The following is an 18705-nucleotide window of genomic DNA, read 5'->3' as shown; positions in this document are numbered from 1 at the left end:
CACAGACACACATGACAAACCAAGACTGAAAAACTGACAAAAACCACATAATTATAACATATAGTTACAACAGTGCAAAGCAATACCGTAATTTGATAAGAACAGACCATGGGCACAGTAAAGTCTCTTGGAAGTCCCATCATCTCACGCAGACGGTGAACTTCCAGCACCACAAACTTGCCGATGCAGCATCCTGGAAGCATCCGACCACAGTCCAACTCCGAGTCCGTCCGAAAACTCTGAGCCTCCGACCAGCTCTCCGACACCGATGCACCAAGCACCATCTCTGCCAAGCGCTTCGACCCCGGCCCCGGCAACAGACAATAGGCAAGGCCGAGGATTTGGGGCCTTCCCTTCAGAGATTCTCGATCGCACAGTAGTAGCGGCAGCGAAGCGGGCATTTCAGAAGTTTCTCCAGATGTTCCTCTGTGCTTCTCACATCTGTCTCCATCAAATCAGGATTGTGTACGGCATCCTACTTCACAATTTGGAACAGCCGCGCACGCTGCGTCATGCCACCATCTTATCCTCGCTCCTTGCAGTAACATTAAAGAAGAAACCCCTTACGTGTGGAGTAGAGGCATTGGCAATAGCATCTATGTGGCTGGACCAGGACAGGCTCCCTAAAAATGCAAGATGTTATTAATCTCAATGACTTGACCTCCACAGCCACTTGTGGCAATGAATTCCACAAATTCACTACCCCTTAGTGAAAGAAATTCCTCCCCATCTTTGTTCAAAATGAACATCCCTCTATTCTGAGAATGTGCCCCTGGCCTTAGACTCACCCACTATAGGAAACATTCTCCCCACATCCACTCTCTCCAGACCTTTCAATACTTGATAGGTTTCAATGAGATCTACTCTCATTCTTCTAAACTCCAGCAAGTACAGGCCCACAGCCATCAAACACTCCTCATACAATAATCCTTTCATTCCTGGAATAATTCTTGTGATCTTCTTTGGACTCTCCAATGCCAGCACGTTTTTTCTTAGATAAAGGGCCCAAGCCTGCTCACAATACTCCAAGTGAGGTCTCACCAGTGCTTTATGAAGTATCAACATTACATCTTTGCTTTTATATTTTCACCCTCTCGAAAAGAATGCTAACATCACATTTGCCTTCCTCACCACCAACTCAACCTGCAAATTAACCTTTAGGGAATCCTGCATGCAACTCCCTAGTCCATTTGCACCTCAGGTTTTTGAATTTTCTCTCCATTTAGAAGATCACCTATGCTTTTATATGTCCATGTCATGCACCTTGTGTGTATTTACCTCCCTGTAAGGACTTTAGCAAGTCCTTTGACAAGGTCCGTCGTGGGAGGATGGTTAAGATTCAGCCGCTGGGCACTCAGGATGAGGTACTATATTGGATTAGACGTTGGCTTTGTGGGAGAAGCCAGGGAGTGGTGGTGGAATTTGCCTCTGTGACTGCAGGCCAGTGACTAGCGGTGTGACTGTTGTTGTTTGCCACCCTTGTCAGTGATTCGGAGGAGAGACGGGGAGGACGGTGGACGGGGTTTTGGGGGGAGTCGGAGGAGGGACGGGGAGTCGGAGGAGAGACGGGGAGGACGGTGGATGGGGTTTTGGGGGGAGTCGGAGGAGAGACCGGGAGGACGGTGGATGGGGTTTTGGGGGGAGTCGGAGGAGAGACGAGGAGTCGGAGGAGGAGGGACGGGGAGTCGGAGGAGAGACGGGGAGGACGGTGGATGGGGTTTTGGGGGGAGTCGGAGGAGAGACGGGGAGTCGGAGGAGAGACAGGGAGGACGGTGGATGGGGTTTTGGTGGGGAGTCGGAGGACAGACGGGGAGGATGGTGGACGTGGCTTTTGGTGGGGAATCGGAGGATAGACGGGGAGTCGGAGGAGAGACGGGGAGGACTGGAGACGGGTTTTGGGGGGAGTCGGAGGAGAGACGGGGAGGATGGTGGACGGGGTTTTGGGGGGAGTCGGAGGAGAGACGGGGAGTCGGAGGAGAGACGGGGAGGACTGGAGACGGGGTTTTGGGGGGAGTCGGAGGAGAGACGGGGAGGATGGTGGACGGGGTTTTGGGGGGAGTCGGAGGAGAGACGGGGAGTCGGAGGAGAGACGGGGAGGACTGGAGACGGGGTTTTGGGGGGAGTCGGAGGAGAGACGGGGAGGACGGTGGACGGGGTTTTGGGGGGAGTCGGAGGAGAGACGGGGAGGACGGTGGACGGGGTTTTGGGGGGAGTCGGAGGAGAGACGGGGAGGACTGGAGACGGGGTTTTGGGGGGAGTCGGAGGAGAGACGGGGAGGATGGTGGACGGGGTTTTGGGGGGAGTCGGAGGAGAGACGGGGAGTCGGAGGAGAGACGGGGAGGACTGGAGACGGGGTTTTGGGGGGAGTCGGAGGAGAGACTGGGAGGACGGTGGACGGGGTTTTGGGGGGAGTCGGAGGAGAGACGGGGAGTCGGAGGAGAGACGGGGAGTCGGAGGAGAGACTGGGAGGACGGTGGACGGGGTTTTGGCGGGGAGTCGGAGGAGAGACGGGGAGGACGGTGGACGGGGTTTTGGGGGGAGTCGGAGGAGAGACGGGGAGGACGGTGGACGGGGTTTTGGGGGGAGTCGGAGGAGAGACGGGGAGTCGGAGGAGAGACGGGGAGGACTGGAGACGGGGTTTTGGGGGGAGTCGGAGGAGAGACGGGGAGGACGGTGGACGGGGTTTTGGGGGGAGTCAGAGGAGAGACGGGGAGTCAGAGGAGAGACGGGGAGGATGGTGGACGGGGTTTTGGGGGGAGTCAGAGGAGAGACGGGGAGGACGGTGGACGGGGTTTTGGGGGGAGTCGGAGGAGAGACGGGGAGTCGGAGGAGAGACGGGGAGGACGGTGGACGGGGTTTTGGGGGGAGTCGGAGGAGAGACGGGGAGGAAGGTGGATGGGGTTTTGGGGGCAGTCGGAGGAGAGACGGGGAGGACGGTGGACGGGGTTTTGGGGGGAGTCGGAGGAGAGACGGGGAGTCGGAGGAGAGACGGGGAGGACTGGAGACGGGGTTTTGGGGGGAGTCAGAGGAGAGACGGGGAGGACGGTGGACGGGGTTTTGGGGGGAGTCGGAGGAGAGACGGGGAGTCGGAGGAGAGACGGGGAGGACGGTGGACGGGGTTTTGGGGGGAGTCGGAGGAGAGACGGGGAGGATGGTGGACGGGGTTTTGTGGGGAGCCAGAGGAGAGACGGGGAGTCGGAGGAGAGACGGGGAGGACTGGAGACGGGGTTTTGGGGGAGTCGGAGGAGAGACGGGGAGGACGGTGGACGGGGTTTTGGGGGGAGTCGGAGGAGAGACGGGGAGTCGGAGGAGAGACGGGGAGGACGGTGGACGGGGTTTTGGGGGGAGTCGGAGGAGAGACGGGGAGGACGGTGGATGGGGTTTTGGGGGCAGTCGGAGGAGAGACGGGGTGTCGGAGGAGAATGGGGAGGACGGTGGACGGGGTTTTGGGGGCAGTCGGAGGAGAGACGGGGAGGACGGTGGATGGGGTTTTGGGGGCAGTCGGAGGAGAGACGGGGAGGACGGTGGACGGGGTTTTGGGGGGAGTCGGAGGAGAGACGGGGAGTCGGAGGAGAGACGGGGAGGACGGTGGACGGGGTTTTGGGGGGAGTCGGAGGAGAGACGAGGAGTCGGAGGAGAGACGGGGAGGACGGTGGACGGGGTTTTGGGGGGAGTCGGAGGAGAGACGGGGAGTCGGAGGAGAGACGGGGAGGACAGAGGACGGGGTTTTGGGGCGAGTCGGAGGAGGGACGAGGAGTCGGAGGAGAGACGGGGAGGACGGTGGACGGGGTTTTGGGGGCAGTCGGAGGAGAGACGGGGAGGACGGTGGACGGGGTTTTGGGGGGAGTCAGAGGAGGGACGAGGAGTCGGAGGAGAGACGGGGAGGACGGTGGACGGGGTTTTGGGGGAGTCGGAGGAGAGACGGGGACGACGGTGGACGGGGTTTTGGGGGCAGTCGGAGGAGAGACGGGGAGGACGGTGGATGGGGTTTTGGGGGCAGTCGGAGGAGAGACGGGGAGGACGGTGGACGGGGTTTTGGGGGGAGTCGGAGGAGAGACGGGGAGGACGGTGGACGGGGTTTTTGGGGGGAGTCGGAGGAGAGACGAGGAGTCGGAGGAGAGACGGGGAGGACGGTGGATGGGGTTTTGGGGGCAGTCGGAGGAGAGACGGGGAGGACGGTGGACGGGGTTTTGGGGGGAGTCGGAGGAGGGACGAGGAGTCGGAGGAGAGACGGGGAGGACGGTGGACGGGGTTTTGGGGGGAGTCGGAGGAGAGACGGGGAGGACGGTGGACGGGGTTTTGGGGGGAGTCGGAGGAGGGACGAGGAGTCGGAGGAGAGACGGGGAGGACGGTGGACGGGGTTTTGGGGGCAGTCGGAGGAGAGACGGGGAGGACGGTGGATGGGGTTTTGGGGGCAGTCGGAGGAGAGACGGGGAGGACGGTGGACGGGGTTTTGGGGGGAGTCGGAGGAGAGACGGGGAGGACGGTGGACGGGGTTTTGGGGGGAGTCGGAGGAGAGACGAGGAGTCGGAGGAGAGACTGGGAGGACGGTGGACGGGGTTTTGGGGGGAGTCGGAGGAGAGACGGGGAGTCGGAGGAGAGACGGGGAGGACGGTGGACGGGGTTTTGGGGGGAGTCGGAGGAGAGACGGGGAGGATGGTGGACGGGGTTTTGGGGGGAGCCGGAGGAGAGACGGGGAGTCGGAGGAGAGACGGGGAGGACTGGAGACGGGGTTTTGGGGGAGTCGGAGGAGAGACGGGGAGGACGGTGGACGGGGTTTTGGGGGGAGTCGGAGGAGAGACGGGGAGGACGGTGGACGGGGTTTTGGGGGGAGTCGGAGGAGAGACGGGGAGGACGGTGGATGGGGTTTTGGGGGCAGTCGGAGGAGAGACGGGGTGTCGGAGGAGAATGGGGAGGACGGTGGACGGGGTTTTGGGGGCAGTCGGAGGAGAGACGGGGAGGACGGTGGATGGGGTTTTGGGGGCAGTCGGAGGAGAGACGGGGAGGACGGTGGACGGGGTTTTGGGGGGAGTCGGAGGAGAGACGGGGAGGACGGTGGACGGGGTTTTGGGGGGAGTCGGAGGAGAGACGAGGAGTCGGAGGAGAGACGGGGAGGACGGTGGACGGGGTTTTGGGGGGAGTCGGAGGAGAGACGGGGAGTCGGAGGAGAGACGGGGAGGACAGAGGACGGGGTTTTGGGGCGAGTCGGAGGAGGGACGAGGAGTCGGAGGAGAGACGGGGAGGACGGTGGACGGGGTTTTGGGGGCAGTCGGAGGAGAGACGGGGAGGACGGTGGACGGGGTTTTGGGGGGAGTCAGAGGAGGGACGAGGAGTCGGAGGAGAGACGGGGAGGACGGTGGACGGGGTTTTGGGGGAGTCGGAGGAGAGACGGGGACGACGGTGGACGGGGTTTTGGGGGCAGTCGGAGGAGAGACGGGGAGGACGGTGGATGGGGTTTTGGGGGCAGTCAGAGGAGAGACGGGGAGGACGGTGGATGGGGTTTTGGGGGGAGTCGGAGGAGAGACGGGGAGGACGGTGGACGGGGTTTTGGGGGGAGTCGGAGGAGAGACGAGGAGTCGGAGGAGAGACGGGGAGGACGGTGGACGGGGTTTTGGGGGCAGTCGGAGGAGAGACGGGGAGGACGGTGGACGGGGTTTTGGGGGGAGTCGGAGGAGGGACGAGGAGTCGGAGGAGAGACGGGGAGGACGGTGGACGGGGTTTTGGGGGGAGTCGGAGGAGAGACGGGGAGGACGGTGGACGGGGTTTTGGGGGGAGTCGGAGGAGGGACGAGGAGTCGGAGGAGAGACGGGGAGGACGGTGGACGGGGTTTTGGGGGCAGTCGGAGGAGAGACGGGGAGGACGGTGGATGGGGTTTTGGGGGCAGTCGGAGGAGAGACGGGGAGGACGGTGGACGGGGTTTTGGGGGGAGTCGGAGGAGAGACGGGGAGGACGGTGGACGGGGTTTTGGGGGGAGTCGGAGGAGAGACGAGGAGTCGGAGGAGAGACTGGGAGGACGGTGGACGGGTTTTGGGGGGAGTCGGAGGAGAGACGGGGAGTCGGAGGAGAGACAGGGAGGACAGAGGACGGGGTTTTGGGGCGAGTCGGAGGAGGGACGAGGAGTCGGAGGAGAGACGGGGAGGACGGTGGACGGGGTTTTGGGGGCAGTCGGAGGAGGGACGAGGAGTCGGAGGAGAGACGGGGAGGACGGTGGACGGGGTTTTGGGGGCAGTCGGAGGAGAGACGGGGAGGACGGTGGATGGGGTTTTGGGGGCAGTCGGAGGAGAGACGGGGAGGACGGTGGACGGGGTTTTGGGGGGAGTCGGAGGAGAGACGGGGAGGACGGTGGACGGGGTTTTGGGGGGAGTCGGAGGAGAGACGAGGAGTCGGAGGAGAGACGGGGAGGACGGTGGACGGGGTTTTGGGGGGAGTCGGAGGAGAGACGGGGAGTCGGAGGAGAGACGGGGAGGACAGAGGACGGGGTTTTGGGGCGAGTCGGAGGAGGGACGAGGAGTCGGAGGAGAGACGGGGAGGACGGTGGACGGGGTTTTGGGGGCAGTCGGAGGAGAGACGGGGAGGACGGTGGACGGGGTTTTGGGGGGAGTCGGAGGAGGGACGAGGAGTCGGAGGAGAGACGGGGAGGACGGTGGACGGGGTTTTGGGGGGAGTCGGAGGAGGGACGAGGAGTCGGAGGAGAGACGGGGAGGACGGTGGACGGGGTTTTGCGGGGAGTCGGAGGAGAGACGAGGAGGACGGTGGACGGGGATTTGGGGGCAGTCGGAGGAGAGACACAACACAATGTGGTGTGACTGGCGTTGGGTCTGCTGTTGTTTGCCACCCTTGTCAGTGATTCGGATGATGATATATTCAACTGTGTCAGCAAGTTTGTGGATGACACCAGGACTGGGAGCACAGTGGACAGTGCAGGATTGCTGTGGGATCCTTCCCAGCTGGAAAAAATAGGCGGAATAATAGCAGATGCAATTTGATCCAGACCACTGTAGGGTGTTGCATGTCGAGAGGACAAAGCGGGACAGGAGTAACGCGGTGAGTGATAGAGCACTGAGGAGCGTGGCAAAATTGAGGGATCTGCGAACGAAAATCCATAATTCCTTGAAAGTGGTATCACAGGTAAATAGGGTCTTAAAGAGAACTTTTGGCACATTGGCCTTCATAAATAAAAGGAGTTGGGATATTACGTTGAAGTTATATAAGTCATTGGTGAGGAGAATTTGGAAAATTGTGTGGAGTTTGCATCACCTACTTACAAGAAAGATGTCAATAAGATTGAAAGAGTGCAGAGATAATTTACCAGGGTGTTGCCAAGATTTGAGGACCTGAGTTATAGGGAAAGGTTGGATTGGAAATTTATTCTCTAAAGCATAGGAGGATGTGGAAGGCTTGATAGAGGTGCAGTAAATTATAGAGTAAATGCAAGCAAGCTTTTTCCACTGAGCTTGGGTGGGACTAGAACTAGAGGTTGTGGGTTAAGAGAGAAAAGTGAAATGTTTCAGTGGAACATGAGGGGGGACTTCTTCACTCAGAGGGCCGTGAGAGTGTGGAATGAGCTTTCAGGGAACTGGTAGACTCTGGTTGGATTACAACATTTAAGAATGATTTGGATACAGTGGCAAGCAAAAGTTTGGGCACCCCCGGTCAAAATTTCTATTACTGTGAATACTGAGTAGAAGGTGAACTGATCTCCAAAAGTCATAAGATTAAAGATGAAATATTCTTTTCAACATTTTGAGCAAGATTAGTGCATTATTTTTGTTTTGTACAATTTTAGAGTGAAAAGAAGGAAAGGAGCACCATGCAAAAGTTTGGGCACCCCAAGAGATTTGAGCTCTCAGATAACTTTTACCAAGGTCTCAGACCTTAATTAGCTTGTTAGGGCTATGGCCTGTTCACAGTCATCGTTAGGAAAGGTGATGCAAATTTCAAAGCTTTATAAATACCCTGACTCCTCAAACCTTGTCCCAACAATCAGCAGCCATAGGCTCCTCTAAGCAGCTACCTCGGACTCTGAAAATTAAAATAAATGATGCCCAGAAAGCAGGAGAAGGCTATAAGAAGATAGCAAAGAGTTTTCAGATAACTGTCGGAAGACCAAGAAAACTTTCCGAGAGAACTGCTCGTAGGATTGCCAGAAAGGCAAATCAAAACCCCCGTTTGACTGCAAAAGACCTTCAGGAAGATTTAGCAGACTCTGGAGTGGTGGTGCACTGTTCTACTGTGCAGCGACACCTGCACAAATATGACCTTCACGGAAGAGTCATCAGAAGAAAACCTTTCCTGCGTCCTCACCACAAAATTCAGCGTCAGAAGTTTGCAAAGAAACAAACAAATCTGATGCATTTTGGAAATAAGTCCTGTGGACTGAGAGAACTTATTGACCGCAATGAGCAAAGGTGTATTTGGAGAAAAAAGGGTGCAGAATTTCATGAAAAGAACCCCTCTCCAACTGTTAAGCACGGCGGTGGATTAATCATGCTTTGGGCTTGTGTTGCAGCCAGTGGTACGGGGAACACTTCACTAGTAGAGGGAAGAATGAATTCAATTGAATACCAGCAAATTCTGGAAGCCAGCATCACACCGTCTGTAAAAAAATGAAGGTGAAAAAGGGATGGCTTCTACAACGGGATAATGATCCTAAACACGCCTCAAAATCCACAACGGACTACCTCAAGAGGCACAAGCTGAAAGTCTTGCCATGGCCCTCACAGGCCCCTGACATAAACATCAGCGAAAATATGCGGATCAACCTCAAAAGAGCAGTGCATGCAAGATGGCCCAAGAATCTCACAGAATTAGAAGTGTTTTGCGAGGAAGAATGGGCGAAAATCCCCCAAACAAGAATTGAAAGACTCTTAGCTGGCTACAGAAAGCGCTTACAAGCTATGATACTTGCCAAAGGGGGTGTTACTAAGAACTGACCATGCAGGGTGCCCAAACTTTTGCTTCGGGCCCTTTTCCTTTTTTGTTATTTTGAAACTATAAAAGATGGAAATAAAAAAGAAATCTTACTTAAAATATTAAAGAAATGTGTCATCTTTAACATTATCCCTTTTGGAAATCAGCTCATCTTTTACTCACTTAGCTATTCACAGTAACAGAAATTTTGACCAGGGCTGCACAAAATTTTGCATGCCACTGTATAAACATGCCAGTCTATAAGGATGGGAGAAGGATGGGAGGGGTATGGGTATGTGAGGATCGGAGGGGTATGGGTGTACGAAGATGGGAGAGGTATGGGTGTGTGAGGATGGGAGGGGTATGAGTGTGTGAGGATGGGAGGGGTATGGGTGTACGAGGATGGGAGGGGTATGGGTGTGTGAGGATGGGAAGGGTATGGGTATGTGAGGATGGGAGGGGTATGGGTGTACAAGGATGGGAGGGGTATGGGTGTTTGAGGATGGGAGGGGTATGGGTGTGTGAGGATGGGAGGGGTATGGGTATGTGAGGATGGGAGGGGTATGCGTATGTGAGGATGGGAGGGATATGGGTATGTGAGGATGGGAGGGGTATGGGTATGTGAGGATCGGAGGGGTATGGGTGTACGAAGATGGGAGAGGTATGGGTATGTGAGGATGGGAGGGGTATGAGTGTGTGAGGATGGGAGGGGTATGGGTGTATGAGGATGGGAGGGGTATGGGTGTGTGAGGATGGGAGGGGTATGGGTGTATGAGGATGGGAGGGGTATGGGTGTGTGAGGATGGGAGGGGTATGGGTGTGTGAGGATGGGAGGGGTATAGGTATGTGAGGATGGGAGGGGTATGGGTATGTGAGGATGGGAGGGATATGGGTATGTGAGGATGGGAGGGGTATGGGTATGTGTACGAGGATGGGAGGAATATGGGTATGTGAGGATGGGAGGGTTATGGGTGTGTGAGGGTGGGAGGGGTATCGGTGTACGAGGATGGGAGGGGTATGCGTGTGTAAGGATAGGAGGGGTATGGGTGTGTGAGGATGGGAGGGGTATGGGTGTACGAGGATAGGAGGGGTATGGGAGTGTAAGGATGGGAGGGGTATGGCTGTACGACGATGGGAGGGGAATGGGTGTGTGAGGATGGGAGGGGTATGAGTGTGTAAGGATGGGAGGGGTATGGGTGTGTGAGGATGGGAGGGTTATGAGTGTGTAAGGATGGGAGGGGTATGGGTGTGTGAGGATGGGAGGGGTATGGGAGTGTGAGGATGGGAGGGGTATCGGTGTGTGAGGATGGGAGGGGTATGGGTGTACGAGGATGGGAGGCGTATGGGTATGTGAGGATGGGAGGGGTATGGGAATACGAGCATAGGAGGGGTATGGGTGTGAAAGATGAGAGGCTTATGGGTGTGTGAGGATGGGAGGGGTATGGGTGTGTGAGAATGGGAGGGGTATGGGTATATGTGGATGGGAGGGGTATGGGTGTGTGACGATGTGAGGGGTATGGGTGTGTGAGGATGGGAGGGGTATGGGTGTACGAGGATGGGAGGGGTATGGGTGTGTGAGAATGGGAGGGGTATGGGTATATGTGGATGGGAGGGGTATGGGTGTGTGACGATGTGAGGGGTATGGGTGTGTGAGGATGGGAGGGGTATGGGTGTACGAGGATGGGAGGGGTATGGGTGTGTGAGGATGGGAGGGGTATGGGTGTGTGAGGATGGGAGGGGTATGGGTGTGTGACGATGGGAGGGGTATGGATGTACGACGATGTGAGGGGAATGGGTGTACGACGATGTGAGGGGAATGGGTGTACGACGATGGGAGGGGTATGGGTGTGTAAGGATGGGAAGGGGTATGGGTGTGTGAGGATGGGAAGGGATATGGGTGTGTGAGGATGTGAGGGGTATGGGTGTGTGAGGATGGGAGGGTTATGGGTGTGTGAGGATGGGAGGGGTATGAGTATGTGAGGATGGGAGGGTTATGGGTGTTTGAGGATGGGAGGGGTATGGGTGTACGACGATGGGAGGGGTATGGTTGATTGAGGATGGGAGGGGTATGGGTGTACGAGGATGGGAGGGGTATGGGTGTAGGAGGATGGGAGGGATATGGGTATACGACGATGGGAGGGATATGACAGTGTGAGGATGCGAGGGGTATGGGAGTGTGAGGATGGGAGGGGTATGCATATTGTGACGACGGGAGGGGTATGGGTGTGTGAGGATGGGAGGGGTATGGGTGTACGAGCATGGGAGGGGTATGGGAGTGTGTGGATGGGAGGGTATTGGTGTGAAAGGAATGGGAGGGGTATGGGTGTGTGACGATGTGAGGGGTATGGGTGTGTGAAGATGGGAGGGGTATGAGGATGGGAGTGGTATTGGTGTACAAGGATGGGAGGGGTATGGGTGTGTGAGGATGGGAGGGGTATGGGTGTAGGAGGATGGGAGGGATATGGGTGTACGAGGATGGGAGGGGTATGGGTGTGTGAGGATGGGAGGGGTATGGGTGTTTGAGGATGGGAGGGGTATGGGTGTAGACGATGGGAGGGGTAAGGGTGAACGAGGATGGGAGGGGTATGGGAGTGTGACGATGGGAGGGGTATGGATGTACGACGATGTGAGGGGAATGGGTGTACGACGATGGGAGGGGTATGGGTGTGTGAGGATGGGAAGGGGTATGGGTGTGTGAGGATGGGAAGGGATATGGGTGTGTGAGGATGTGAGGGGTATGGGTGTGTGAGGATGGGAGGGTTATGGGTGTGTGAGGATGGGAGGGGTATGAGTATGTGAGGATGGGAGGGTTATGGGTGTTTGAGGATGGGAGGGGTATGGGTGTACGACGATGGGAGGGGTATGGTTGATTGAGGATGGGAGGGGTATGGGTGTACGAGGATGGGAGGGGTATGGGTGTAGGAGGATGGGAGGGATATGGGTATACGACGATGGGAGGGATATGACAGTGTGAGGATGCGAGGGGTATGGGAGTGTGAGGATGGGAGGGGTATGCATATTGTGACGACGGGAGGGGTATGGGTGTGTGAGGATGGGAGGGGTATGGGTGTACGAGCATGGGAGGGGTATGGGAGTGTGTGGATGGGAGGGTATTGGTGTGAAAGGAATGGGAGGGGTATGGGTGTGTGACGATGTGAGGGGTATGGGTGTGTGAAGATGGGAGGGGTATGAGGATGGGAGTGGTATTGGTGTACAAGGATGGGAGGGGTATGGGTGTGTGAGGATGGGAGGGGTATGGGTGTAGGAGGATGGGAGGGATATGGGTGTACGAGGATGGGAGGGGTATGGGTGTACGAGGATGGGAGGGATATGGGTGTAGGAGGATGGGAGGGTTATGGGTATACGACGATGGGAGGGATACGACAGTGTGAGGATGCGAGGGGTATGGGAGTGTGAGAATAGGAGGGATATGGGTGTATGAGGATCGGAAGGGTATGGGTGTGTGAGGATGGGAGAGGTATGGGTCTACGAGGATGGGAGGGGTATGGGTGTACGAGGATGGGATGGGTATGGGTGTGTGAGGATGGGAGGGGTATGGGGGTACGAGGATGTGAGGGGTATGGGTGTGTGAGAATGGGAGGGGTATGGGAGTGTGAGGATGGGAGTTGTATGGGTGTGTGAGGATGTGAGGGGTATGGGTGTACAAGGATGGGAGGGGTATGCGTGTGTGATGATGGGAGGGGTATGGGTGTGTGACGATAGGAGGGGTATGGGTGTATGAGGATGGGAGGGGTATTGGTGTGTGAGGGTGTGAGGGGTATGGGTGTATGAGGCTGGGAGGGGTATTGGTGTGTGAGGATGGGAGGGGTATGGGTGTGTGACGATGGGAGGGGTATGGGTGTATGAGGATCGGAGTGGTATGGGTGTGTGAGAATGGGAGGGGTATGAGTGTATGAGGATGGGAGGGGTATGGGTGTGTGAGGATGGGAGGGGTATGCGTGTGTGAGGATGGGAGGGGTATGGGTGTACAAGGATGGGAGGGGTATGGTTGTGTGAGGGTGTGAGGGGTATGGGTGTACAAGGATGGGAGGGGTATGGGTGTGTAAGGATGGGAGGGGTATGGGTGTGTGAGAATGGGAGGGGTATGGGTGTGTAAGGATGGGAGGGATATGTGTGTGTGAGTATGGGAGGGGTATGGATGTGTGAGGATGGGAGGGGTATGGGTGTACAAGGATGGGACGGTTATGGGTGTAGGAGGATGGGAGGGGTATCAGTGTGTGAGTATGGGAGGGGTATGGGAGTGTGAAGTTGGGAGGGGTATGGGTGTGTGAGGATGAGAGGGGTATGGGTCTCTGAGGATGGGAGGGGTATGGGTGTACGAGGATATGAGGGGTATTCGTGTGTGACGATGGGAGGGGTACGGGAGGATCGGAGTGGTATGGGTGTGTGAGACTGGGAGGAGTATGGGTGTATGAGGATGGGAGGGGTATTGGTGTGTGAGGATGTGAGGGGTATGGGTGTACGAGGATCGGAGTGGTATGGGTGTGTGAGGATGGGAAGGGTATGAGTGTATGAGGATGGGAGGGGTATGGGTGTACGAGGATGGGAGGGGTATGCGTGTGTGACGATGGGAGGGGTATGGATGTGTGAGAATGGGAGGGGTATGGGAGTGTGAGGATGGGAGGGATATGGGTGTATGAGGATCGGAAGGGTATGGGTGTGTGAGGATGGGAGAGGTATGGGTCTACGAGGATGGGAGGGGTATGGGTGTACGAGGATGGGATGGGTATGAGTGTGTGAGGATGGGAGGGGTATGGGAGTGTGAGGATGGGAGGGGTATGGGTGTGTGACGATGGGAGGGGTATGGGTGTACAAGGATGGGAGGGGTATGGGTGTGTGAGGATGGGAGGGGTATGGGTGTGTGAGGATGGGAGGGGTATGCGTGTGTGACGATGGGAGGGGTCTGGGTGTATGAGGATGGGAGGGGTCTTGGTATGTAAGAATGGGAGGGGTATGGGTGTTTGAGGATGGGAGGGGTATGGGTGTGTGAGGATCGGAGTGGTATGGGTGTGTGAGAATGGGAGGGGTATGGGTGTGTGCGGATGGGAGGGGTATGGGTGTACGAGGATGGGAGGGGTATTCGTGTGTGACGATGGGAGGGGTATGGGTGTACAAGGATGGGAGGGATATGGGTGTATGAGGATGCGAGGGGTATGGATGTGTGAGGATGGGAGGGATATGAGTGTACAAGAATGGGAGGGGTACGGGTGTACGAGGATGCGAGGGGTATGGATGTGTGAGGATGTGAGGGGTATGGGTGTACAAGGATGGGAGGGGTATTGGTGTGTGAGGATGGGAGGGGTATGGGAGTGTGAGGATGGGAGGGGTATGAGTGTATGAGGATGGGAGGGGTATGGGTCTGCGAGCATGGGAGGGGTATGGGTGTACGAGGATGGGAGGGGTATGGGTGTATGAGGATGAGAGGGGTATGGGTGTGTGAGGATGGGAGGGGTATGGGAGTGTGAGGATGGGAGGGGTATGGGTCTGCGAGCATGGGAGGGGTATGGGTGTGTGAGGATGGGAGGGGTATGGGTGTACGAGGATGGGAGGGGTATGGGTCTACGAGGATGGGAGGGGTAGGGTGTACGAGGATGGGAGGGTTATGGGTGTACGAGGATCGGAGGGGTATGGGTGTACGAGGATGGGAGGGGTATTGGTGTACGAGGATGGGAGGGGTATGGGTGTACGAGGATCGGAGGGGTATGGGTGTGTGAGGATGAGAGGCGTATGGGAGTGTGAGGATAGGAGGGGTAGTGTGTACCAGGATGGTAGGAGAATGGGTGTACGAGGATGCGAGGGGTATGGATGTGTGGGGCTGGGAGGGATATGAGTTTACGAGGATGGGAGGGCTATGGGTGTACCAGGATGGGAGGGGAATGGGTGTAGGAGGATGCGAGGGGTATGGATGTGTGGGTATGGGAGGGATATGAGTGTACGAGGATGGGAGGGGTATGGGTGTACGAGGATGGGAGGGGTATGGGTGTACGAGGATGGGAGGGGTATGGGTGTACGAGGATCGGAGGGGTATGGGTGTGTGAGGATAGGAGGGGTAGTGTGTACCAGGATGGTAGGAGAATGGGTGTACGAGGATGCGAGGGGTATGGATGTGTGGGGCTGGGAGGGATATGAGTTTACGAGGATGGGAGGGGTATGGGTGTACCAGGATGGGAGGGGTATGGGTGTAGGAGGATGCGAGGAGTATGGATGTGTGGGGATGGGAGGGATATGAGTGTACGAGGATTGGATGGGTATGGGTGTAGGAGGATGGGAGGGGTATGGGTGTTGGAGGATGGGAGGGGTATGGGTCTACGAGGATGGGAGGGCTATCGGTGTGTGAGGATGGGAGTGGTAGGGTGTACAAGGATGGGAGGGGTATGGGTTTACAACGATGTGAGGGGTATGGGTGTGTGAGGATGTGAGGGGTATGAGTGTATGAGGATGGGAGGGGTATGGGTGTGTGAGAATGGGAGGGGTATGGGAGTGTGAGGATGGGAGGGGTATGAGTGTATGAGGATGGGAGGGGTATGGGTGTGTGAGGATGGGAGGGGTATGGGAGTGTGAGGATGTGAGGGGTATTGGTGTGTGAGGATGGGAGGGGTATGGGAGTGTGAGGATGGGAGGGGTATGGGTGTACAAGGATGGGAGGGGTATGGGTGTACGAGGATGGGAGGGGTATGGGTCTACGAGGATGGGAGGGGTAGGGTGTACGAGGATGGGAGGGTTATGGGTGTACGAGGATGGGAGGGGTATGGGTGTACGAGGATGGGAGGGGTATGGGTGTACGAGGATGGGAGGGGTATGGGTGTACGAGGATCGGAGGGGTATGGGTGTGTGAGGATGAGAGGCGTATGGGAGTGTGAGGATAGGAGGGGTAGTGTGTACCAGGATGGTAGGAGAATGGGTGTACGAGGATGCGAGGGGTATGGATGTGTGGGGCTGGGAGGGATATGAGTTTACGAGGATGGGAGGGGTATGGGTGTACCAGGATGGGAGTGGAATGTGTGTAGGAGGATGCGAGGGTTATGGATGTGTGGGTATGGGAGGGATATGAGTGTACGAGGATGGGAGGGGTATGGGTGTAGGAGGATGCGAGGAGTATGGATGTGTGGGGATGGGAGGGATATGAGTGTACGAGGATTGGATGGGTATGGGTGTAGGAGGATGGGAGGGGTATGGGTGTAGGAGGATGGGAGGGGTATGGGTCTACGAGGATGGGAGGGCTATCGGTGTGTGAGGATGGGAGTGGTAGGGTGTACAAGGATGGGAGGGGTATGGGTTTACAACGATGTGAGGGGTATGGGTGTGTGAGGATGTGAGGGGTATGAGTGTATGAGGATGGGAGGGGTATGGGTGTGTGAGAATGGGAGGGGTATGGGAGTGTGAGGATGGGAGGGGTATGAGTGTATGAGGATGGGAGGGGTATGGGTGTGTGAGGATGGGAGGGGTATGGGAGTGTGACGATGTGAGGGGTATTGGTGTGTGAGGATGGGAGGGGTATGGGAGTGTGAGGATGGGAGGGGTATGGGTGTACAAGGATGGGAGGGGTATGGGTGTACGAGGATGGGAGGGGTATGGGTCTACGAGGATGGGAGGGGTAGGGTGTACGAGGATGGGAGGGTTATGGGTGTACGAGGATGGGAGGGGTATGGGTGTACGAGGATGGGAGGGGTATGGGTGTACGAGGATGGGAGGGGTATGGGTGTACGAGGATCGGAGGGGTATGGGTGTGTGAGGATGAGAGGCGTATGAGAGTGTGAGGATAGGAGGGGTAGTGTGTACCAGGATGGTAGGAGAATGGGTGTACGAGGATGCGAGGGGTATGGATGTGTGGGGCTGGGAGGGATATGAGTTTACGAGGATGGGAGGGGTATGGGTATACCAGGATGGGAGGGGAATGGGTGTAGGAGGATGCGAGGGGTATGGATGTGTGGGGATGGGAGGGATATGAGTTTACGAGGATGGGAGGGGTATGGGTATACCAGGATGGTAGGAGAATGGGTGTACGAGGATGCGAGGGGTATGGATGTGTGGGGCTGGGAGGGATATGAGTTTACGAGGATGGGAGGGGTATAGGTGTACCAGGATGGGAGGGGAATGGGTGTAGGAGGATGCGAGGGGTATGGATGTGTGGGGATGGGAGGGATATGAGTTTACGAGGATGGGAGGGGTATGGGTGTAGGAGGATGCGAGCGGTATGGATGTGTGGGGATGGGAGGGATATGAGTGTACGAGAATTGGATGGGTATGGGTGTAGGAGGATTGAACGGGTATGGGTGTACGAGGATGGGACGGGTATGCTTATAGGAGGATGGGAGGGTTATGGGAGTGTGATGATGGGAGGGATATGACAGTGTGAGGATGCGAGGGATATGGGTCTGTGAGGAATGGAGGGGTATGGGTGTGGGAGGATGGGAGGGGTATGGGAGTGTGAGGATGGGAGGGGTATGGGAGTGTGAGGATGGGAGGGGTATGGGTGTAGGAGTATGGGTGGAATATGGGTATACGACGATGGGAGGGGTATGGGAGTGTGAGGATGGGAGGGGTATGGGTGTGTGACGATGGGAGGGATATGGGTGTACGACAATGGGAGGGGAATGGGTGTACGATGATGGGAGTGGTATGGGTGTGTAAGAATGGGAGGGGTATGAGTGTGTAAGGATGGGAGGGGTATGGGTGCACGAGGATGGGAGGGGTATGGGAGTGTGAGGATGGGAGGGATATGGGTGTGTGAGGATGGGAAGGGATATGGGTGTGTGAGGATGTGAGGGTTATGGGTGTTTGAGGATGGGAGGGGTATGGGAGTGTGAGGATGGGAGGGGTATGGGTGCACGAGGATGGGAGGGGTATGGGTGTGTGAGGATGGGAAGGGTATGGGTGTGTGAGGATGGGAAGGGATATGGGTGTGTGAGGATGTGAGGGTTATGGGTGTTTGAGGATGGGAGGGGTATGCATGTTGTTACGACAGGAGGGGTATGGGTGTGTGAGGATGGGAAGGGTATGGGTGTAGGAGGCTGGGAGGGGTATGGGTTTAGGAGGATGGGAGGGATATGGGTAAACGACGATGGGAGGGGTATGGGAGTGTGAGGATGGGAGGGGTATGGGTGTGTAAGAATGGGAGGGGTATGGGTGTGTGAGGATGGGAGGGGTATGGGTGTACGAGGATGGGAGGGGTAAGGTTGTTTGAGGATGGGAGGAGTATGGGTGTACGAGGATGGGAGGGGTATGGGTGTGTGAGGATGGGGGGGGTATGGGAGTGTGAGGATGGGGGGGGTATGGGAGTGTGAGGATGGGAGGGGTATGGGTGTAGGAGGATGGGTGGAATATGGGTATACGACGATGGGAGGGGTATGGGAGTGTGAGGATGGGAGGGGTATGGGTGTGTAAGAATGGGAGGGGTATGGGATTGTGAGGAAGGGAGGGGTTTGGGTGTACGAAGATGGGAGTGGTATGGGTGTACGAGGTTGGGACGGGTATGCTTATAGGAGGATGGGAGGGATATGGGAGTGTGATGATGGGAGGGATATGGGAGTGTGAGGATGGGAGGGGTATGGGTGTGTGAGGATGGGAGGGGTATGGGTGTGTGAGGATGGGAGGAGTATGGGTGTACGAGGATGGGAGGGGTATGGGTGTGTGAGGATGGGAGGGGTATGGGTGTGTGAGGATGGGAGGGGTATGGGTGTAGGAGGATGGGAGGGGTATGGGTGTACGACGATGGGAGGGGTATGGGAGTGTGAGGATGGGAGGGGTATGGGTGTGTGAGGATGGGAGGGGTAT

This window comes from Mobula hypostoma, chromosome 16, assembly GCF_963921235.1.
Source record: "Mobula hypostoma chromosome 16, sMobHyp1.1, whole genome shotgun sequence".
Classification (NCBI taxonomy): Eukaryota; Metazoa; Chordata; class Chondrichthyes; order Myliobatiformes; family Myliobatidae; genus Mobula; species Mobula hypostoma.
Note: the sequence above shows the minus strand (reverse complement) of the source record.